This window comes from Bufo bufo, chromosome 1 (assembly GCF_905171765.1).
Source record: "Bufo bufo chromosome 1, aBufBuf1.1, whole genome shotgun sequence".
In the NCBI taxonomy this organism is placed as follows: Eukaryota; Metazoa; Chordata; class Amphibia; order Anura; family Bufonidae; genus Bufo; species Bufo bufo.
In genome coordinates, this window is record NC_053389.1 from 829,326,747 (window position 1) to 829,351,513 (window position 24,767).

Consider the following 24,767-nt stretch of genomic DNA (forward strand, 5'->3'; position numbering starts at 1 on the left):
TAGCAGAGAATCAGGCTTCACGTCACCCACCACTGGAACAGGCCACTGTCACACATTTAGGCCCCGGCACCCAGACAGAGGAGAGCGGTCCCGTAACAGAGAATCTGGCCTTATGTCAGCGCAGAATCTGTCTTCATGTCATAGCAGAGAATCAGGCTTCACGTCACCCACCACTGGAACAGGCCACTGTCACACATTTAGGCCCAGGCACCCAGGCAGAGGAGAGAGGTCCCGTAACAGAGAATCTGGCCTTATGTCAGCGCAGAATCTGTATTCATGTCATAGCAGAGAATCAGGCTTCACGTCACCCACCACTGGAACAGGCCACTGTCACACATTTAGGCCCAGGCACCCAGGCAGAGGAGAGAGGTCCCGTAACAGAGAATCTGGCCTTATGTCAGCGCAGAATCTGTCTTCATGTCATAGCAGAGAATCAGGCTTCACGTCACCCACCACTGGAACAGGCCACTGTCACACATTTAGGCCCAGGCACCCAGGCAGAGGAGAGAGGTCCCGTAACAGAGAATCTGGCCTTATGTCAGCGCAGAATCTGTCTTCATGTCATAGCAGAGAATCAGGCTTCACGCCACCCACCACTGGAAGAGGCCACTGTCACACATTTAGGCCCAGGCACCCAGGCAGAGGAGAGAGGTCCCATAACAGAGAATCTGTCCTTATGTCAGCGCAGAATCTGTATTCATGTCATAGCAGAGAATCAGGCTTCACGTCACCCACCACTGGAACAGGCCACTGTCACACATTTAGGCCCCGGCACCCAGACAGAGGAGAGCGGTCCCGTAACAGAGAATCTGGCCTTATGTCAGCGCAGAATCTGTCTTCATGTCATAGCAGAGAATCAGGCTTCACGTCAGCCACCACTGGAACAGGCCACTGTCACACATTTAGGCCCAGGCACCCAGGCAGAGGAGAGAGGTCCCGTAACAGAGAATCTGGCCTTATGTCAGCGCAGAATCTGTATTCATGTCATAGCAGAGAATCAGGCTTCACGTCACCCACCACTGGAACAGGCCACTGTCACACATTTAGGCCACGGCACCCAGACAGAGGAGAGCGGTCCCGTAACAGAGAATCTGGCCTTATGTCAGCGCAGAATCTGTCTTCATGTCATAGCAGAGAATCAGGCTTCACGTCACCCACCACTGGAACAGGCCACTGTCACACATTTAGGCCCAGGCACCCAGGCAGAGGAGAGAGGTCCCGTAACAGAGAATCTGGCCTTATGTCAGCGCAGAATCTGTATTCATGTCATAGCAGAGAATCAGGCTTCACGTCACCCACCACTGGAACAGGCCACTGTCACACATTTAGGCCCCGGCACCCAGACAGAGGAGAGCGGTCCCGTAACAGAGAATATGGCCTTATGTCAGCGCAGAATCTGTCTTCATGTCATAGCAGAGAATCAGGCTTCACGTCACCCACCACTGGAACAGGCCACTGTCACACATTTAGGCCCAGGCACCCAGGCAGAGGAGAGAGGTCCCGTAACAGAGAATCTGGCATTATGTCAGCGCAGAATCTGTATTCATGTCATAGCAGAGAATCAGGCTTCACGTCACCCACCACTGGAACAGGCCACTGTCACACATTTAGGCCCAGGCACCCAGGCAGAGGAGAGAGGTCCCGTAACAGAGAATCAGGCCTTATGTCAGCGCAGAATCTGTATTCATGTCATAGCAGAGAATCAGGCTTCACGTCACCCACCACTGGAACAGGCCACTGTCACACATTTAGGCCCCGGCACCCAGACAGAGGAGAGCGGTCCCGTAACAGAGAATCTGGCCTTATGTCAGCGCAGAATCTGTCTTCATGTCATAGCAGAGAATCAGTTTTCACGTCACCCACCACTGGAACAGGCCACTGTCACACATTTAGGCCCCGGCACCCAGGCAGAGGAGAGCGGTCCCGTAACAGAGAATCTGGCCTTATGTCAGCGCAGAATCTGTATTCATGTCATAGCAGAGAATCAGGCTTCACGTCACCCACCACTGGAACAGGCCACTGTCAAACATTTAGGCCCAGGCACCCAGGCAGAGGAGAGAGGTCCCGTAACAGAGAATCTGGCCTTATGTCAGCGCAGAATCTGTATTCATGTCATAGCAGAGAATCAGGCTTCACGTCACCCACCACTGGAACAGGCCACTGTCAAACATTTAGGCCCAGGCACCCAGGCAGAGGAGAGAGGTCCCGTAACAGAGAATCTGGCCTTATGTCAGCACAGAATCTGTATTCATGTCATAGCAGAGAATCAGGCTTCACGTCACCCACCACTGGAACAGGCCACTGTCACACATTTAGGCCCAGGCACCCAGGCAGAGGAGAGAGGTCGCGTAACAGAGAATCTGGCCTTATGTCAGCGCAGAATCTGTCTTCATGTCATAGCAGAGAATCAGGCTTCACGTCACCCACCACTGGAACAGGCCACTGTCACATATTTAGGCCCAGGCACCCAGGCAGAGGAGAGAGGTCGCGTAACAGAGAATCTGGCTTCATGTCAGCACAGAATAAGTCTTCATGTCATAGCAGAGAATCAGGCTTCACGTCACCCACCACTGGAACAGGCCACTGTCACACATTTAGGCCCCGGCACCCAGACAGAGGAGAGGTTCATTCAACTTTGGGTTGCCCCGCAATATAATGGTAAAATGAAATTAAAAATAGTATTGAATGAGGAAGTGCCCTGGAGTAGAATAATATATTGTTAAGGGGAGGTAGTTAATATCTAATATGCACAAGGGATGGACAGGTCCTGTGGGATCCATGACTGGTTCATTTTTATGAACATCAGCTTGTCCACATTGGCTGTAGACAGGCGGCTGCGTTTGTCTGTAATGACGCCCCCTGCCGTGCTGAATACACGTTCAGACAAAACGCTGGCCGCCGGGCAGGCCAGCACCTCCAAGGCATAAAAGGCTAGCTCTGGCCACGTGGACAATTTGGAGACCCAGAAGTTGAATGGGGCCGAACCATCAGTCAGTACGTGGAGGGGTGTGCACAGGTACTGTTCCACCATGTTAGTGAAATGTTGCCTCCTGCTAACACGTTCCGTATCAGGTGGTGGTGAAGTTAGCTGTGGCGTGGTGACAAAACTTTTCCACATCTCTGCCATGCTAACCCTGCCCTCAGAGGAGCTGGCCGTGACACAGCTGCGTTGGCAACCTCTTGCTCCTCCTCTGCCTTCGCCTTGGGCTTCCACTGGTTCCCCTGTGACATTTGGGAATGCTCTCAGTAGCGCGTCTACTAACGTGCGCTTGTAGTCGCGCATCTTCCTATCACGCTCCAGTGTAGGAAGTAAGGTGGGCACATTGTCTTTGTACCGGGGATCCAGCAGGGTGGCAACCCAGTATTCCGCACACGTTAAATGTGGGCAACTCTGCTGTTGTTGCGCAGGCACTGCAGCATGTAGTCGTTCATGTGTGCCAGGCTGCCCAGAGGTAAGGACAAGCTGTCCTCTGTGGGAGGCGTATCGTCATCGTCCTGTGTTTCCCCCCAGCCACGCACCAGTGATGGGCCCGAGCTGCTTTGGGTGCCACCCCGCTGTGAACATGCTTCATCCTCATCCTCCTCCACCTCCTCCTCATCCTCGTCCTCCTCGTCCTCCAGTAGTGGGCCCTGTTTGGCCACATTTGTACCTGGCCTCTGGTGTTGCAAAAAACCTCCCTCTGAGTCACTTTGAAGAGACTGGCCTAAAAAGTGCTAAAAAAGACCCCTCTTCCTCCTCTTCCTCCTGGGCCACCTCCTCTTCCATCATCGCCCTAAGTGTTTTCTCAAGGAGACATTGAAGTGGTATTGTAACGCTGATAACGGCGTCATCGCCACTGGCCATGTTGGTGGAGTACTCGAAACAGCGCAACAGGGCACACAGGTCTCGCATGGAGGCCCAGTCATTGGTGGTGAAGTGGTGCTGTTCCGCAGTGCGACTGACCCGTGCGTGCTGCAGCTGAAACTCCACTATGGCCTGCTGCTGCTCGCACAGTCTGTCCAGCATATGCAAGGTGGAGTTCCACCTGGTGGGTACGTCGCATATGAGGCGGTTAGCGGGAAGGCCGAAGTTACGCTGTAGCGCAGACAGGCGAGCAGCGGCAGGGTGTGAATGCCGGAAGCGCGAACAGACGGCCCGCACTTTATGCAGCAGCTCTGACATGTCGGGGTAGTTGCGAATGAACTTCTGCACCACCAAATTCAGCACATGCGCCAGGCAAGGGATGTGCGTCAAACCGGCTAGTCCCAGAGCTGCAACGAGATTTCGCCCATTATCGCACACCACCAGGCCGGGCTTGAGGCTCACCGGCAGCAACCACTCGTCGGTCTGTTGTTCTATACCCCGCCACAACTCCTGTGCGGTGTGGGGCCTGTCCCCCAAACATATGAGTTTCAGAATGGCCTGCTGACGTTTACCCCGTGCTGTGCTGAAGTTGGTGGTGAAGGTGTGTGGCTGACTGGATTAGCAGGTGTAAGAAGAGGAGGAGGAAGCTGAGTAGGAGGAGGAGGAGACAGGAGGCAAAGAATGTTGCCCTGCGATCCTTGGCGGCGGAAGGACGTGCGCCAAACAGCTCTCCGCCTGGGGCCCAGCCGCCACTACATTTGCCCAGTGTGCAGTTAGGGAGATATAGCGTCCCTGGCCGTGCTTACTGGTCCACGTATCTGTGGTTAGGTGGACCTTGCCACAGATGGCGTTGCGCATTGCACACTTGATTTTATCGGACACTTGTTTGTGCAGGGAAGGCACGGCTCTCTTGGAGAAGTAGTGGCGGCAGGGAACAACATACTGTGGGACAGCAAGTGACATGAGCTGTTTGAAGCTGTGTGTGTCCACCAGCCTAAATGACAGCATTTCATAGGCCAGTAGTTTAGAAATGCTGGCATTCAGGGCCAGGGATCGAGGTTGGTTAGGTGGGAATTTACGCTTTCTCTCAAATGTTTGTGAGATGGAGAGCTGAACGCTGCCGTGTGACATGGTTGAGATGCTTGGTGACGCAGGTGGTGGTGTTGGTGGTACATCCCATGTTTGCTGGGCGGCAGGTGCCAACGTTCCTCCAGAGGCGGAGGAAGAGGCCGAGGCGGCGGCAGCAGCAGCAGAAGAGGCCGAGGCGGCAGCAGCAGCAGAAGAGGCCGAGGCGGCAGCAGCAGAAGAGGTAGCAGGGGGAGCCTGAGTGACTTCCTTGTTTTTAAGGTGTTTACTCCACTGCAGTTCATGCTTTGCATGCAGGTGCCTGGTCATGCAGGTTGTGCTAAGGTTCAGAACGTTAATGCCTCGCTTCAGGCTCTGATGGCACAGCGTGCAAACCACTCGGGTCTTGTCGTCAGCACATTGTTTGAAGAAGTGCCATGCCAGGAAACTCCTTGAAGCTGCCTTTGGGGTGCTCGGTCCCAGATGGCGGCGGTCAGTAGCAGGCGGAGTCTCTTGGCGGCGGGTGTTCTTATTTTGCCCACTGCTCCCTCTTTTGCTACGCTGTTGGCTCGGTCTCACCACTCCCTCTTCCTCCGAACTGTGAAAGTCAGTGGCACGACCTTCATTCCATGTGTGGTCTAGGACCTCATCGTCCCCTGCATCGTCTTCCACCCAGTCTTGATCCCTGACCTCCTGTTCAGTCTGCACACTGCAGAAAGACGCAGCAGTTGCCACCTGTGTTTCGTCATCATCAGAGACGTGCTGAGGTGGTATTCCCATGTCCTCATCATCAGGAAAAATAAGTGGTTGTGCGTTAGTGCATTCTATCTCTTCCACCCCTGGGGAAGGGCTAGGTGGATGCCCTTGGGAAACCCTGGCAGCAGAGTCTTCAAACAGCATAAGAGACTGCTGCATAACTTGAGGCTCAGACAGTTTCCCTGATATGCATGGGGGTGATGTGACAGACCGATGGGCTTGGTTTTCATGCGCCATCTGTGCGCTTTCTGCAGAAGACTGCGTGGGAGATAATGTGAACGTGCTGGATCCACTGTCGGCCATCCAATTGACTAATGCCTGCTCAGGCCTTACCATCCTTAGAACGGCATTGGGCCCCACCAAATATCGCTGTAAATTCTGCTGGCTACTGGAACCTGAGGTAGTTGGTTCACTAGGACGTGTGGCTGTGGCAGAACGGCCACGTCCTCTCCCAGCACCAGAGGGTCCACTAACACCACCTCGACCATGTCCACGTCCGCGTCCCTTATTAGATGTTTTCCTCATTGTTCCCGTTCACCACAATTTTGAGAATGGCAAATTTGGGAATGGTTTTTTAACCCAGAAAAAAAAGTGAGCTTTTACGGTCACTACAAATAACTTGACCAGCTAAAACAGTACAGATTTGGTTAAATAGAGATGTGAGGCCTGTTTTTTTTTGCGCTGTGTGACAGGTATAGGTTTAATCACAGAATCAGACTTCTATCTGCACGGTAGCGTGTGTCTTAGGTTTTTCTGAATGACACTATCAGTACCTTCAATGTAAGATATTATTTTTGGGATAGATTTCAAGTAGGCCTCAAATACCAGAAACTAGTTATTTTGAGAATGGCAAATTTGGGAATGGTTTTTCAACCCAGCAAAAAAAGTGTGCTTTTACGGTCACTACAAATAACTTGACCAGCTAAAACATTACAGATTTGGTTAAATAGAGATGTGAGGCCTGTTTTTTTTTGCACTGTGTGACAGGTATAGGTTTAATCACAGAATCAGACTTCTATCAGCACGCTAGCGTGTGTCTTAGGTTTTTCTGAATGACACTATCAGTACCTTCAATGTAAGATATTCTTTTTGGGATAGATTTCAAGTAGGCCTCAAATACCAGAGACTAGTTATTTTGAGAATGGCAAATTTGGGAATGGTTTTTCAACCCAGAAAAAAAAGTGTGCTTTTACGGTCACTACAAATAACTTGACCAGCTAAAACAGTACAGATTTGGTTAAATAGAGATGTGAGGCCTGTTTTTTTTTGCGCTGTGTGACAGGTATAGGTTTAATCACAGAATCAGACTTCTATCAGCACGCTAGCGTGTGTTTTAGGTTTTTCTGAATGACACTATCAGTACCTTCAATGTAAGATATTCTTTTTGGGATAGATTTCAAGTAGGCCTCAAATACCAGAAACTAGTTATTTTGAGAATGGCAAATTTGGGAATGGTTTTTAAACCCAGAAAAAAAAGTGTGCTTTTACGGTCACTACAAATAACTTGACCAGCTAAAACAGTACAGATTTGGTTAAATAGAGATGTGAGGCCTGTTTTTTTTTGCGCTGTGTGACAGGTATAGGTTTAATCACAGAATGACACTTCTATCAGCACGCTAGCGTGTGTTTTAGGTTTTTCTGAATGACACTATCAGTACCTTCAATGTAAGATATTCTTTTTGGGATAGATTTCAAGTAGGCCTCAAATACCAGAAACTAGTTATTTTGAGAATGGCAAATTTGGGAATGGTTTTTAAACCCAGAAAAAAAAGTCTGCTTTTACGGTCACTACAAATAACTTGACCAGCTAAAACAGTACAGATTTGGTTAAATAGAGATGTGAGGCCTGTTTTTTTTTGCGCTGTGTGACAGGTATAGGTTTAATCACAGAATCAGACTTCTATCTGCACGCTAGCGTGTGTCTTAGGTTTTTCTGAATGACACTATCACTAGCTTCAATGTAAGATATTCTTTTTGGGATAGATTTCAAGTAGGCCTCAAATACCAGAAACTAGTTATTTTGAGAATGGCAAATTTGGGAATGGTTTTTCAACCCAGAAAAAAAAGTGTGCTTTTACGGTCACTACAAATAACTTGACCAGCTAAAACAGTACAGATTTGATTGAATAGAAATGTCAGGTCTATTTTTTAGGCGCTGGGTGACAGGCTCAACTTGCCCCTGATGTAATATATGGCCAAAAAATAACCACACTGTTGATGGTTAAATGCACTTGGGTGACACAGGCTCAGCCTGCACCAGATGTAGTATATGGCCAAAAAATAATCAGACTGTCGATGGTTAAATGCACTTCGGTGACACAGGCTCAGCCTGCAGCTGATGTAGTATATGGCCAAAAAATAACCAGACTGTTGATGGTTAAATGCACTTCGGTGACACAGGCTCAGCCTGCAGCTGATTTAGGATATAGCACAAAATAACCACACTATTGATGGTTAAATACACTTGGTGATAGCTTGTGCTGGCGCACCACAAGTCACAAAATGGCCGCCGATCACCCCAGAAAAAAAGTGATCTAAAAACGCTCTGAGCAGCCTCAAAAAAGTGAGCAAGTCAATAATAGCACTTCAATGATCCACAGCTGCAGATCGATCACAGAATGAAGTCTTTTGGAGGAGTTAATCTGCCTAATCTCGCCCTAACGTCGCAGCAGCAACCTCTCCCTATACTGATCATAGCAGAGTGACGTGCGGCGCTACTTGACTCCAGCTTAAATAGAGGCTGGGTCACATGCTGCACTGGCCAATCACAGCCATGCCAATAGTAGGCATGGCTGTGATGGCCTCTTGGGGCAAGTAGTATGACGCTTGTTGATTGGCTGCTTTGCAGCCTTTCAAAAAGCGCCAAGAAAGCGCCGAACACCGAACCCGAACCCAGACTTTTACGAAAATGTTCGGGTTCGGGTCCGTGTCACGGACACCCCAAAATTCGGTACGAACCCGAACTATACAGTTCGGGTTCGCTCATCCCTAAGTTTGACTAATCTCGTAGTAAGTAACTTACACCTGCTTTGTCTTCTTGTTGTTTTTTATCCTCAGGTCTGAAGTATCAGTTTGACAGAGGTCTTCTTTCCTTTATCATTGTTTATCATTGTTTATCATAAAATCCAACCCAGCAGGTCATCTATATAGGAGCTAAGTTTCATCATTATTTATATATACCTTTTCCTTTTATTCCCTACGTATTTGCAATTAACATCACCTCCTGATGAGCTGCTACATGCAGCCGAAACGCGTTGGGCTTACTTTTTTTGTTTATACATATTCTCCATCTGTATGTTTTTCTTTTTTCTCCCTGGATTTATTTATTACCAATCCAGGTTTATGAGTAGGGTTTACTTAGGGCAATAGCTAGACTTAGGTACGGGGGCAGGGTGTCTCCACCATTAGGGGACATCCCTGTGCACAGGTTTGTAGATTTTGAGGGTTATCTAGGGAAAGACTCTTTCCCACCCATTTCTACTCCTTACCCCTATAGTTCCTAATGAGTATACTATTGACCCCACTTTTTGAAATTACATCCTATCTATAGTAGGAGTTTTTTGTTTAATACATCCATCATACTTAGGATATCACTTGAGCAAATCGTTTTTGCTCTAAAAACCCAATTTATTAATAAAGGTATCAATTTTATTAAGCACGTTTAGCTCTATTTTTCTTCAATTAATTTCAGAACGTGTAGTCTATTCAAAAGTATTTTCTTTAGTTTGTATTCTATGTACTTTAGGTTAGAAAGGGATATAGGATATTTTAGGGTATAGCTGTCTGTTTCGTCCGTCTGTGAAAAAAAAAGCCTTAATTTTAGTGTTTTAGTGTCTGTCCAGTTCGTGTATTGACTGTGATTATTTTTTTTTATTTTTTTGTTAGTAGTAAAAAAGTCTTTAAGTCTCACTGTTTTAGTATTTAGTTAGTGTCTGAGTCTTTTGTGTAAAAAAAAAGAAAAAGTTTTATAGTCTTAGTTTTTCTGCGTTTTGTGTATCCTTTTCCTCTTCTGGTAGTGAAAAAAACAAAATCAAAATAAAGTCTTTTAGTCTCTGTGTTTTAGTATTTAGTTAGTGTCTGCATCATTTCTGTAAAAAAAAACAAAGAAAAAAAAGTTTTATAGTCTTAGTTTTTCTTTGTTTTGTGTATTTTTTTCATCTTCTGTTAGTGAAAAAACAAAAAAAGTATTTTAGTCTCTGTGTTTTAGTATTTATTTAGTGTCTGCGTCTTTTATGGAAAAAATAAAGAAAAAGTTTTATAGTCTTAGTTTTTCTTTGTTTTGTGTAGTTTTTCATCTTCTGTGTTTTAGTTTCAGTTTTTTTAGTCTTTTAGTTAGTGTCTGTGTCTCTTTAGTGCAAAAATTTTTTATTTAGCTTAACTGTATATTATTATTTTTTTTATATTTCATTGAATTTTTTTCCCCATCGTCCCCACCCCACTAAAGTTTGACCAAATTCACTTTTTATTTACATTTTGTGGTCATGGTAGTAGTACTAGGGGAGCTGGTTCCGGTGCTGGACCGCTGCCAGCATGGGGCTGCTCCTCTAGCCACCGACAGACGGGCGCAGGTGTCAGGGGCGTCCATCTGATCCGTGAGTTCTCTGGGCGTGGCAGCCTCCCCATTAGTTCCCAAGATGCCGAGGCAGTGGTGGCTCTCGTGGCACATTCCAGTGCCACAGAGTCCTCTGCCTCAGCTCCCAGCAGCAGCACCTGCAGCACTCCGTCTCCTGCAGGACCAAACCCCAGCCCCCAAGAATCTACCCTGCTCCTATTTGACGACAGCGACACGAAGAGGGACGTCTTGGGGGAGGCAATGCAGGAGGCTGAATTACAGTTTAGTCCTCCTGATGGGCAGGACCTTTTGGAAGGGATTGAGGAGGAGGAGGAGGAGGAGGGGAAACACTTGTCAATACCCCTGTGACATCCCTTTCAACTGGTGCGGGTGGTGTCAGCCACACAACCCCTGCACCTAGTCAGACCCAGGCATCAGCAAGGGGACAGCAGAGCCCGATCAGGGACTCCGCGTCTGCTGTTCCCCTCAGTCCACCACTGGTTGGCCCTGGGTCTGACATTATAGGGGATGAAGAGGAGGGTGACCCAGAATGGGTGCCACCTCCTTTGTCAGGTGACAGCAGCACCGATGAAGGTAGGCACCCGAGGCAAATGGTGTGCCAGGTCACCAGGGAGCGCAGTGTCAGGGGCTCCACTGGTAATGGCAGCAGGAGTAGGCAGCAGCAGCCAGCTTTGCCTGTGTGCACTGAGCCCGAACATGTGCAAGTCAGCAGCAACCCATCTGACAGGAGATAGGTGCGGAAGTCGCCTGTTTGGGCTTACTTCACCGTGGCAGCAGACAATGTCACAATTGGCATCTGTCAACTGTGCCATGCCAAGGTGAGGAGAGGGAGATCTGTGGCTCGGCTGGGTACCACTGCCCTTACCCAGCACATGCGAGTCAACAACTGGCGGGAGTGGGAACAGATGCAGGGTTGTCATAGCAGCGCCACCAGCAGTGTGCAGGGGACAGCAGCTCCTGCCACTGTACTGCAGCCAACCCCTTCCACCGATTCATTCCCACTCCCCCGCTCCCCCGCTTCCTCTCCTAGAGGTACTGGTATCGGCAGCCAGACCTATGCCTCCGCTGCACCCTCGTCTATCTCCTTCTCCTCTGCCGTCCGGCGCCAGCCGTCAGTTGTCGACTTTGAACGCATCGCGCCCTACGCTCCCGGGGACCGACGCGTGCGTTCACTCAATGGGCTCCTGGCAAGGGTTATTGCCCAACATATGCTGCACTTCAATCTTGTGGACAGCAATCCATTCAGGCAGATGTTGGAGCGGGCACAACCCAGACCAGCGTCCCTGCCCTACAACAGCACATTGTGCAGAATGTATCCCTGTCGTTGGATCACGCTGTCAGTGACAGGGTGCATCTGACAATGGATGCTTGGACCAGCAGACATGGGCAGGGACGATACATCAGTTTCACTGCCAATTGGGTGTCCCTCTGAGGCGCCGGGAAGGGATCAGCGGCATCTGGGTTTGTGGTGACGCCCCGGGGTGTCCAGGGGAGAACTGCTGCTCTCCAGCAAGCCACTGTCTACACGGCTGCTGAGCCACCAGCAAGCATCCCCGTAGCTATGGAAGTGTGGGGCACGTCCACTGCCAGGCCGTGCTCCAGCTTGTGAGCTTAGAGGAATGGAGACACACTGGACCTGATGTTCTGGCTGCACTACAGGCTCAGGTCCAGAAGTGGCTGACACCCCACAGTCTAGATGCAGGTATGGTTGTCTGTGACAACAGCAGCAATCTACTCGCTGCCCTCCATCCTGGAAGTCTTACCCACGTGCCCTGCATGGCACATGTCCTCAACCTTGTGGTACAGAAGTTCCTCCGCACATACCCAAGGTTGATTGACATTGTGCAAAGGGAATTGCCAGCCACTTCCGATGCTCCCCAACCGCCGCCGTTTCCCTATCCAAACTGCAGCGGGACACTAGCCTGCCCCCTCACAGGCTGATTGTGGACAGTGTGACGCGCTGGAACTCCACGCTCCACATGCTGGAGAGGTTGTGGGAGCAGCGACGGGCGGTGAGAGAATACCTTCTAGATCTAGGCACTCCAGGGCCATCACACCCACTCCTCTACATGACTAATGCAGAGTGGGGGCAGATACAGCAGGTATGCCACGTGTTGGCCCCATTTGAGCAGGCAACCAAGATAGTCAGCGGGGAGCATGTCGGCCTCAATGACGTGCTCCCCATAGTGTTCCTGCTGGAAAGGACACTAGATTGCCTGCTCGAGGCTGGGGAGAATGCCTTGGTGGAGCAAGAAGAGGCAACAATGCTCCACCAGGACCAGGCCCAGGATGAGGAGGAGGAGGAGGAGGAAGAATTTGTCGACGTCTGGGCCTGGTCAGTAGGGAGAGGCGGTGCTGGGGGTGCTGTTAGCCGGGGGGTGGGGCAGCTCCCCCGGGAGCAGCAGCAACAGCAGCAGGAGGACCAAGAGGTCATGGTCCTGGGCAGCCATGAAGAGTCACAGCGGGCTGTCCTCTTCCCCATGGCTGCCCACATGCTGCGATGTCTCAGGAGGGACCCCTGGATCAGGAAAATTAAGGAGAGGGATGATTATTGGGTGGCCACCCTTTTAGACCCTGGAGCAGTTCATCCCAGCCAGCCAGAAGCAGACCCGGATATATAAACTACGGGTCTGTCTGATCTACTGGCTGGTGCAGGCAAACCTTTGGCCTCACGCTCCAGTTCTCCCAGCCCATCTCATCCAGCAGGTGGCTGGCACCAGCAGCACCAGCCTAGCAGGTGACCTTATGGGTGAGATAAGGTTGTTCTACCAGTCTGCGCGACCCAGTACCAGCAGCAGTCACCACCAGCGGCTGGCCCGCATGGTGGCAGACTACATGGGGTCTGTTGGTGCTTCCGACAGCATGAGCATCGACGACCCCATGGAGTACTGGGTTGCCTGGCTTGACACCTGGCGTGAGCTCGCTCAGTATGCGCTGGAGTTACTGTCTTGCCCCCCCTCCAGCTTACTGTCTGAGCGGACATTCAGCACGGCAGGTGGGGTGGTCAACGACAAGCGGACCCGTCTGTCCACTGACTAAGTCCTGTATTGGTACTGACTTCTTGGCCCCCGCTATTGTTTTTTACGTTTTTTAACATATTTATTGAGGTTTTTAATTATTTTTATATTTATTTAATGATGAATTTGTTAATGTATTTATTGATGTATATAATTATTGATTTATTTATTTAATGATGAATTTTTACAAGTATTTATGTTGTAATGTATTTATATATTTGTTAAAATATTTTAATCATTTATTTCTAGATAAATTGATTTATTGAGGGTAAAATTTTGTAATATATGTATTTATTTATTGATATATTTCTATTTAAATTAATTATTTTAATCATGTATTTGGATAATAATATATACATTTAGTGAAATTTATAATTTTTGGTATCTTTAATTTTTTATTTATTTATTGACATATTTATGTACTGATGAATTGGTGTAATCATGTATATGTAGATTTATTTAATTACTTATTGAATGTTATTTTTTTATTTTATGTATTTATGTATTGATTACTTTCTACAGTATATTGATTATTTTTATATATCATGTATTTAGACTTTTTTATTTTTTAAATCCAGTGTTTTTACAGTAATGGGTGATAGAAAATTAGTGGCTATAAATTATAATGAACATTAAGTATTACATGGCAAGTGAACTTGAGAGCATTTTCTTTTTTATTTACATTACTCTATTCAATTGATAATTTTTTTAAGCCCTAGTATAGTGTACCTTATAGTCCGCTGTAATCTCAGGACACTGCGCTCGATACTTAAACCACACTGGAAAATAGATCTCTCAGATACCAATTGGCACACAGCACTCCACATGCCGCCCGCACCAGTCTGCTCTCAGTTTCCATATCAGGCACATCTAGTCTGTAGCAGAACACTGCTGTAACGCGGCCAGCCTCACCGTGTGCTGATTCCTCCAAGCCACAGGGCAGGAGTGGCGGGGTTCAGCAGCGGCTCTCTCATCCTCCTTTTGTCTGTGAGGAGGCATGTGTACCGCTGCTTGCCCCACCCATACACAATCGGCGCTGCACACACTCTGGGCTAAGGACATCATCACCACCCAGCCGTCCTCTGCCTATCAGACCCCAGAAGCCAGTGAAGAACTTGCTTGCCTTGGCCCGAGTGTGGAAGTGTCCGGGGTCATTTCCCCTTCTCCTCGGTCATGACTCTGTCACGGTCCCTGGCTACTGGTGGGGTCTTCGGCGGCTGCCTCCAGTGCGCAGCCTGGTTCATCTATCGCAGGTGATACTGCAGAATAAGTCTTTAGCTGTGATGCTTGGCTACACACGGGGAGTAGTTTCACACAGCCTGGAGCAGACTTCACCAGGAAGGGGCTGACAGGCACAGGGGAGCACCTACACTGTCATCCAGCACAGCAGAGTTTGTAGTCTGTTCGGAAGGCATCATGTGTTCTGGATTGACATCGAACAGCCGGTAAACTTAACCCACATAACTAAGGTATCTGTGTTTCATCTTTGTGGACTTGACATATAAAATCAGATCCTGTAGGTTTGAAAAAAAAAGTACAGTAATCCAATCCTCTACAATGCCGATATCTTGAGTGGGAGAAAATTTCAGGTCTTCCATGGAGAGATGGGATACAAAGATATGTTAGAGCGGGGTGGACCACATGTATATATCTATCTACCCCATCTCTCCCGGGAAGCCCTGCATTATTCTCCCCCTCCCGAAATCTGCATTATAGAGGACATGATTCGTGTACGTTTTTCTAGAAGTTAAATGAATAAGAATTTCTATGTTAAGTTGACATAAATGAAGCATAGCTGCATTCGTTATGCGGGGTAAGTTTACCGGCAGTTCTCTGTAACTCCAGAACACATGGCGCCTTCCAAACAGACTACAAAAGCCGCTCTGCTTGATGACAGTGTAGGTGCTCTCCTGTGCCTGTCAGCCCCTTCCTGGTGAAGTCTGCCCCGGGCTGTGTGACACTACCCCCCAAGTGTAGCGAAGCCTCGCAGCTAAAGGCTTATTCTGCAGTATCACCTGCGATAGATGAATCAGGCTGTGCACTGGAGGCAGTCACCGAGGACCCCGCCAGTAGCCGGGGACCGTGACAGAGTCATTACCGAGGGGAAGGGGAAATGACCCCGGTGGCAGAGCCGGGGACACTTCCACACAAGGCCCAAGGCAAGCAAGGTCCTCACTGGCTTCTGTGCTCTGACGGGCAGAACAATGAACAATGCAAAACTAGATTAAATGAGATGTCAGCTAAATTTGAGGATAGAGGATACCCTTTACATTTACTTAAGGAACAGAGAAAGAGAATTCCAAAGACTAATGACGGAAAAGTAAAAAAAAACTTTTATTCCTTTAGTGTTAAAATATCACCCATGGATACATAAAGTTTGAACAATAGTAAATAAATACTGGCACATTATTAGTGAATCTTATCCTTTGATCGAGGAATTCCAACAACGACCTATGGTATGTTACAAAAGAACGAGGAATATTCATGATAAAATCGTTAGGGCCAACATTGGTAGTAATAGAATGGCTTTGAAACAAAAAACGCTTGCGTCTCCGAGACAGGGAACTTTTCCCTACCTCGGGTGTGTACACTGTTCGAGTGTCATTAAAAGCCCTTACATCACCCATCCAAGATCGGGAGAACATATCCCTATCAAAGGTTTTTTCACATGCGACAGTAATTATGTCTGTGATGTTTGTGATAGATCACTGTGACCTTTACCCTCTTTCTCCTGATGCATGATGGGGGAGGAGGAGCTGTACCAGGAAGTCAGAAAGTGTGTGAGGGGAACTGGAAGCAGACACATGAGGCTGGGAAGGGATTACATCTGATAAGGACAGAAGCTGTTTGGAATAAGACTCCTCCATGTAAGAATGCCATAATGTTCTGAGTAATAAACCTTGCTCTGGTTAAGTAGTACATCGGCCTGTGTGTGTAACTTGCTGAGCAGATACTGGCAGCATTGCCAGCAGCACCTGAGAGACACAGAGTGTCCAGGGGACATAACAGTGGCGACGAGGATTGTGGATTTTTAGCACACATGGCCTTCATAGGGTTTATTCAACCATTTGATCCTGCAGCTGAGTCATGGATCTCCTGGGTGGAGAGGCTGGAACAGTATATGGAAGCAAATAATGTGACTGTTGAAAAGAGAAGTGCAGTTTTTCTCACTGCATTGGGTCAAGCTGCATATGGAACCCTCAGAGACCTTGTTTCTCCAGACAAGCCAGCCTCTAAGTCCCTGCCTGAGTTAATTCAGACGCTACATACACACTACAACCCGAAGCCGTTAGAAATCGCAGAGCGGTTTAAATTCTACAGTAGAAGGCAGCAGGCCGGGGAGGTTTTTCAAATGCCTTCTATTACCTCAGCTGCTACCATTCTAGTCTTAAGGAAGCTCTTTGCTCAATATGGCTTGCCAACAGCCATAGTCTCCGACAATGGAACTCAATTTACATCGCATGAGTTTCAATCCTTCCTTAGTGGTTTGGGCGTCCAACACTACAAAACAGCTCCTTATCATCCAGCTTCAAATGGGCTGGCAGAACGATTTGTGCAGACATTTAAGAAGCACTTACTGTCCACTCTGGACCAGGTTGGACTGTCAGAAGAGAAGCTGCTGGAATTCTTGATCATGTACCGTAACACGAAACACGCTACTACTGGGCTGTCACCGGCTTTTCTTATGTTTGGCAGGCATCTCCGCACCAAACTTGATTTAGTTCGTCCGCAGGAACAGTCACCAACACCTCCTCCGCCGGGCCGTCTGGGATTCCGTGCCGGTGATCTTGTATGGTCTCAGAATTACAGAGCTTTGCCTCCTTGGCTTCCTGGCGTTATTGATGGAACTCTTGGCAGAAGAATGTACCTTGTCCGCCTGGAGGAAGGCATTTGTGTTCGGCGACACCTTTCACAATTGAGGAAATGCATTTGCCGGCCACTAGTGACAAAACCGACCCTTTCTTCTAACCACCCACCAGAGTCTACTCTGAACTCTGCTGGTGACATATGGCATGGTGTCTGGCATGATCCCACAAGTTTACAACCAAACCCTGAACCGGTTGGTGACCATATTCCTGAGGAGCCCGGACATGTGCCTGGAGTTACAGAGACTGATTTGTCTGTGGGACGCCCACTGACATCTCCAGTACCTTTGACTGACTTTATCCCTCCCGGTGCTGTACCTCTGCGTAAGTCTACCCGTCAAAGACGTCAAACGCCTCGCTGGCAAAGTGCTGAAATCTTACGGGACACATTGGAGGTCAGGGAACAGAGACAAAGGGCTCATGAAGTGCTGCGGAAATCACAGAACTGAGTTGGAGATACTACTTGCTGAACTGATCTCGCTTGCCTTGTTATGTTATGTGTTCAACATTTTGTTCTCTTGTTATGTTTTTTTTTTTTTTTTTGGGAAGGAAAGGAGGTGTGATGTTTGTGATAGATCACTGTGACCTTTACCCTCTTTCTCCTGATGCATGATGGGGGAGGAGGAGCTGTACCAGGAAGTCAGACAGTGTGTGAGGGGAACTGGAAGCAGACACATGAGGCTGAGAAGGGATTACATCTGATAAGGACAGAAGCTGTTTGGAATAAGACTCCTCCATGTAAGAATGCCATAATGTTCTGAGTAATAAACCTTGCTCTGGTTAAGTAGTACATCGGCCTGTGTGTGTAACTTGCTGAGCAGATACTGGCAGCATTGCCAGCAGCACCTGAGAGACACAGAGTGTCCAGGGGACATAACAATGTCATATATATTTTAAAGTGTCCATGCGGTCTTTTGTATGTAGGGGAAACGTCTACACGAATGAAAGATTGATTTAGTTAACACAAGTCCACGATCAGGAAGGAGAATCTGCTATTACCAATATCGCACCATTTTCATCAAGCGAGACACAATATATCGCAGTTGCGTTTTCAGATCATTGAAGGGGTTAAACAACCTAGGAGAGGAGGTGATAGGAACTCATTATTAAGAAAAAGGGAGGTCTATTGTATCCATAGGCTCCAAACTTTGGAACCTTTGGGTCTAAACCGTGACTATGAATTAAACAGTTTTTTATGAAAAAAAATAAAAATTCTTCTTTTTTTCTTTTTTTTCGTATTTAATTTTTACGATTCGTATTTAATTTTTACGATTTATAGTGATTGATTCGAATTAAGCTGCTACTAACATTTGTATGTAGATAATATGGATAGGTTTTCAAGATGGATATGTTTATACATGCTTCTCTATAGGTGAAGTGATACGAGATTGTGCTGCATATTGCGAATACAAGCAGGAGAAGACCATATCCATGCTGAGATTTATTTGTTAGAATATTTGTTTAACCTGTTTGGGACATAGGGCGTACAGGTACGCACTGATGTCCTGGTACTTAAGGACACAGGGCGTACCTGTACGTCCTGTGTAAATCCGATCACCGCGGCCCGGCGGGCGTGATCGGAACAAGGTGCCTGCTCAAATCATTCCTGTGACCCCCCCGTGTCGGCGATCGCCGCCAACCGTAGGTCAATTCAGACCTGCAGTTTTCAGCTTTTACTGGAGGTTGCGGGGGGCGGGCGGCGATGCCATCGGATCCACGTGAGGCTGTAAGGGGGACCCGATGGCATAGAAGGCAGCGCAATGCCTTCCTTAGGCATCAGCGCTGCCTTCCGGTAGCAATCCTGTAAGATCCAGCCCCCTGGATCTCACAGGCCTAAAGCTGTATGAGTAATACACACTGTATTACTCATACAGCCAATGCATTCCAATACAGAAGTATTGGAATGCATTGCAAAGGGGATCAGACCCCAAAAGTTGAAGTCCCAAAGTGGGAAAAAAAATTAATTGAAAAAAAAAGTTGAAAAATAAAGTTTTCCCCCCAAAAATTTTAAGTTTCAATAAAAAAAGAAAAGAAAAATGTCATTTTCCCCAAATAAATTTTTAAAAAATTTTGTAAAAAATAAGGAAAAAACATAGTACAAGTCATACAAGTATACATATTAGGTCTGTATCTACCGGCTCTATAAACATGACCTAACCCCTCAGATGAACACCGTAAAAAATAAAGAATAAAAAATAAAAACTGTGCTAAATAAACAATTTTTTTGGCACCTTACATCACAAAAAGTACAACAGTAAGCGATCAAAAAGGCGTATGCCCACCAAAATAGTACCAATCTAACCGTCACCTCATCCTGAAAAAAATTAGACCCTACCTAAGACAATCGCCCAAAAAAAAAAAAAAATATGGATCAGAATATGGAGACACTAAAACATCATTTTTTTTTGTTTTAAAAAAGCTGTTATTGTGTAAAACTTAAGTAAATTAAAAAAGTATACATATTAGGTATCGCCGCGTCCGTAATAACCTGCTCTATAAAAATATCACATGACCTAGCCCCTCAGGCAAACACCGTAAAAAATAAAAATAAAAACGTAAAAAAAGCCATTTTTTGTCACCTTACATTACAAAAAGTGTAATAGTAAGTGATGAAAAAGTCATACGCACCCCAAAATAGTGCCAATCAAACTGTCATCTCATCCCGCAAAAATCATACCGTACCCAAGATAATCGCCCAAAAACTATGGCTCTCAGACTATGGAAACACTAAAACATGATTTTTTTTGTTTCAAAAATGAAATCATTGTGTAATACTTACATAAATAAAAAAAATTGTATACATATTAGGTGTCGCCGCGTCCATGACAACCTGATCTATAAAAATACTACATGATCTAACCTGTTAGATGAATGTTGTAAATAACAAAAAAATCAGTGCCAAAACAGCTATTTCTTGTCACCTTGCCTCACAAGAAGTGTAATATAGAGCAACCAAAAATCATATGTACCCTAAACTAGTACCAACAAAACTGCCACCCTATCCCGTAATTTCTAAAATGGGGTCACTTTTTTGGAGTTTCTACTCTAGGGGTGCATCAGGGGGGCTTCAAATGGGACATGGTGTTAAAAAACCAGTCCAGCAAAATCTGCCTTCCAAAAACCGTATGGCATTCCTTTCCTTCTTCGCCCTGCCGTGTGCCTGTACAGCAGTTTACGACCATATATAGGGTGTTTCTGTAAACTACAGAATAAGGGCCATAAATATGAAGTTTTGTTTGGCTGTTAACCCTTGCTTTGTAACTGGAAAAAAAAATATTAAAATGGAAAATCTGCCAAAAAAGTTACATTTTGAAATTGTATCTCTATTTTCCATTAATTCTTGTGGAACACCTAAAGGGTTAACAACGTTTGTAAAATCAGTTTTGAATACCTTGAGGGGTGTAGTTTCTATTATGTAAGCCTCACAAAGTGACTTCAGACCTGAACTGGTCCTTAAAAAGTGGGTTTTTGAAGATTTCGGAAAAACTTCAAGATTTGCTTCTAAACTTCTAAACCTTGTAACATCCCCAAAAAATAAAATATAATTTCCAAAATGATCCAAACATGAAGTAGACATATGGGGAATGTAAAGTAATAACTATTTTTGGAGGTAGTACTATGTATTATAGAAGTAGAGAAATTGAAACTTAAAAAATTGCTAATTTTTCCAAATTTTGGGCAAATTTGGTATTTTTTTTATAAATAAAAATAATTTTTTTGGACTCCATTTTACCAGTGTAATGAAGTACAATATGTGACGAAAAAACAATCTCAGAACGGCCTGGATAAGTCAAAGCGTTTTAAAGTTATCACCACATAAAGTGACACTGGTCAGATTTGCAAAAAATGGCCTGGTCTTTAAGGTGAAAATTAGCCCGATCCCTAAGGGGTTAAACTATGTGTCTACATCTGATTTTAGGATGTGTGTTGTATGACATCACGATCATGTGATGTGCACACCTTGCTGAGGGGTTGGGCTATTTAATGGTGATTTTTGTAATGTGTGTATTGCTGTTTCATAAAGACACCTGCGAGTGTTGAAACGCGTCACAGGATTATGTGGAAATAAACAAGAAATTTTGCAGACAACTTACAGTGAATGCCGGTCCTTTCTGTTCTTGTTGGTATGGCGGTGTTATCTGGTCACTGTGCAGAGGTGTTTTCCAGTCAATGTATGGCGGTGGTATCCAATATCTGGATGGCCATAACTGTATCCCTTTCCCTGCCCACGCCATCCTATTTTAGACCTGATACAATAACACAATAACACTTATGGACAAGCACTCAAAAGATCATGAAGCTGACAATGTGAATGGAGCTATCAATATTTCATACTGCATCAATAAAACAAACAAAAATAATAAGCACAATAAAAATACAATGCAATATCAATATAATCGCAATAAATATGGCACAATATCAATAAAATTGTTTTAAAAAATAATCGTTAAAATAATCGTAAAAATTATCGTATTGAGGCTTTGGAAGCAAGGAATTGTTCAAGGTTATGTCGATATTTGCACATCTGGTGATTCTGTTAATTTCGTGACAACCTGTATATAGCAGCTTAATTCGGTGGTGGCCTATATATATCGGCTTATGCAAGCTATGGTCTAGCGTTGCAATTTGTATGCGAATTGTCTCAGAACCGTAGTCGCCATAAAGTGTCAACGTGTGGATAATAAAATCTTGCTCACTGAGCACTCACCCCACCTCACAAACGATCTTCACGCTGGCTGGTGTGCGTTCAGTCTGCACAAACTTGAAGCAGGTCTATGACCTGTGATGAGATCCGGCTGGCGTGTAGTTGTTCAGACCGCTCTGTGTATGGCTCCATATGTAATTCCCGCGAGAACTTGTATACGAAATCACAGGCCGAATTTCTTCTCACGTCATATTCGAGTGTAGCTGAAAGATCGTTTCATAAATCACTGAACTCGTTCATAGAGTATTTCAATCGCATGGCCATGCTTAATGGAGTCTTTCAAAGCATCAGTATATCACCAGACGCGTTTCGAGGTCCTGCTGACCTCTTCCTCAGTGGTTATACTCCATATGCCTAGACTCCATTATTTATACTCTATTCAGTAGTAGATAAGTCCTGGAGAAACGGATCTCAAAGCAAAAACAGTGGTAGAAGATAAGTCCTGGAGCAGCAGATGTCAAAGGAACAAATTCGATCTAATGCGATTTAAATGTGTTTTTTTGATGCAATTTTTTTCGCAGATCCGTTTTTATGGCCAAAGCTGCTAGATTGAAGAAACAATTCATTTCAATGTTCCAAATGTTCATTCTCATTGCTTGATCATTCCAAAATAGATAAACAATACGATTTAAATGAACGACACAATGTTAAAAATACATAAAATGACTACATGAATAAGTGTGATTAAAATTATATGAAAACAAATATGGGGGTTTGAGATTTCTATAGAATAACAAATGATCAATAAAATACACTTTTTCAGAAGATATCTTGCAGGTGTATTGGGATGGGGGCTTGCCTCCAAAGGGACACCGCGGTGCAAGAATTATCACTGTGATCTCCCAACAGAGGCAGGCCCACCCCCCTTACAAGAAGCCGAAGAACTCTAATTCGGCATTGAGACCCGCTGGGAGCAAGCTCCCAAATTCATAAATAAGTCTAGACTCAATCCTAGACATTCGGTGAATCCTAGACATTTGCAAATGTCCGTTTGGTAGGGTCTTTATTTTCGACTTCCCTAAAGTGTCTCGACAAAGAGTGTTTGTCGAACCCATTTTTAATCTTAGCCATGTGTTCAGATATTCTAGTTTTTAATGGTTGTTTTGTACGTCCAATATACTGTTTCTGACATGGGCACTGGATGATGTAGATGACACTGGAGGAGTTGCAAGACAAGCTGTCCCTAATCTTCCAGGAGAACGAGTTCTGTGTGGATGACACTTCTAATGTTCTTCTAGAAAATGTATTTTTACATGCAGTGCACCTCCCGCACCTAAAGAAACCATTCATATTTGTCCAATTTTCGAACATAGAAGTGGTCTTCCTCTTTTGTTGTTTGATAGAAGGCGCTATCTTAATGCCTAAATTGGGCAATTTTGTAAAAGATATCAAAGGTGAGTTTGGTAGTAGGTGTCTTATTGTTTTGTCGTCCAGTATATAGTGCCAGTGTTGTTTCAAGAGGTATTGGACTTTTTTATAATGTGCATTGAATGGTAGGATAACTCTCAATTCTGGTTCTTTTTGTGTAATATTGTCATTTTGATTTTTATCCGAACTCTCAGAGAAGAAAGTCTGTCTTTCTAAATTCTTAACCCGATCCAATGCACTATTAACAATTTCCTCAGGATACTCTTTACTCATAAATTGATCCTTCATTCTTATGGCCTCTTCTTCAAATTTGATATTTTCCGTACAGTTCCTTTTTATCCGGCGGAATTGTCCAACCGGAATGTTTATTAGTAGAGTTGAGCGGACCTGGATGTTCAGGTTCGACGGGTTCGGCCGAACTTGAGAAAAAAGTTTGAGTTCGGGACCCGAACTTGACCCGAACTTGACCCCGAACCCGAACCCCAATGAAGTCAATGGGGACCCGAACTTTTGAGCACTAAAAGGGGTGTAAAAATTTCATGGAAAGGGCTAGAGGGCTGCAAATGGTATCAACATGTGGTTAAGAGTGCTCTGCAAATAAATATGGATAGGGAAATGACTTTAAATAACATAAAATAGGTAAAAATAAAAAATAATAATCGTGATCTAGGAGGATGAGGTCCATATGGAGTAGGAGGTTGAGAAGGCGGTGGATGTGTTGGTGTAGGTGGAAGCGGCGGTGGAGGAGGAGGAGGTAGCCTACACTACTTTTTGGTTTTAAATTTTATTTTTAAAATTAGGGTACACCCCAAAACATTGGAAAATATAACCTGTGATAACCCTCTCCAGCCATGCTAAACAGACGTTCAGACAATACACTGGTTGCAGGGCAGGCCAGCACCTCCAAGGGGGTAAAGGGCAAGCTCAGGCCATGTGCCCAATTTGAAGACCCAGAAGTTGCAGGGGCTGACCCCTGTCAGTCAGTTCGTGTAGGCGTGTGCACACATACAGCCCCACCATGTCGCACATCCCCGTGATGTTCACAATCCAATTTGATATCTGCTCTATCTACTTCCGATGTTCTTTTCTGTGCCTACCATGGTGATTACGGGTGGCGGGGAATCAGGGTTCCAGGCCAGAGAGGGAGCATGAGAAAGAGTGACCACATCAAAGGGAGGATTCATTTTTTCAAATTTAAAATTATAGAGTTGAAATATGGGAGAAATTATTAAAGCATAAAAGTGTGAAAACTTTTCAAAGTTTAAGCATTGAATGAAAGGATGTGGCGCGCATTAATTACTGAATAATTTATTACATTTTATTCCCTGTCACCTATGCATAGCAGGTGTTTATTCAAGTCTAAAATTGTATAATGTCAACCCAAGAATGTAACAGAAAAATTATTGAAATTTATTAAGCTGTCAACTAGGTAGAGGAGGGGTATATTACACCCAAAAATTGGTGAATTTGACCAAAAAATGTAACTGACAATTTTTATTAAATTTTTCTACTAGGTATAGCAGTGGTACTATACACACCAAAATTGGTGAATTTCACCCTCAAATGTAAATGA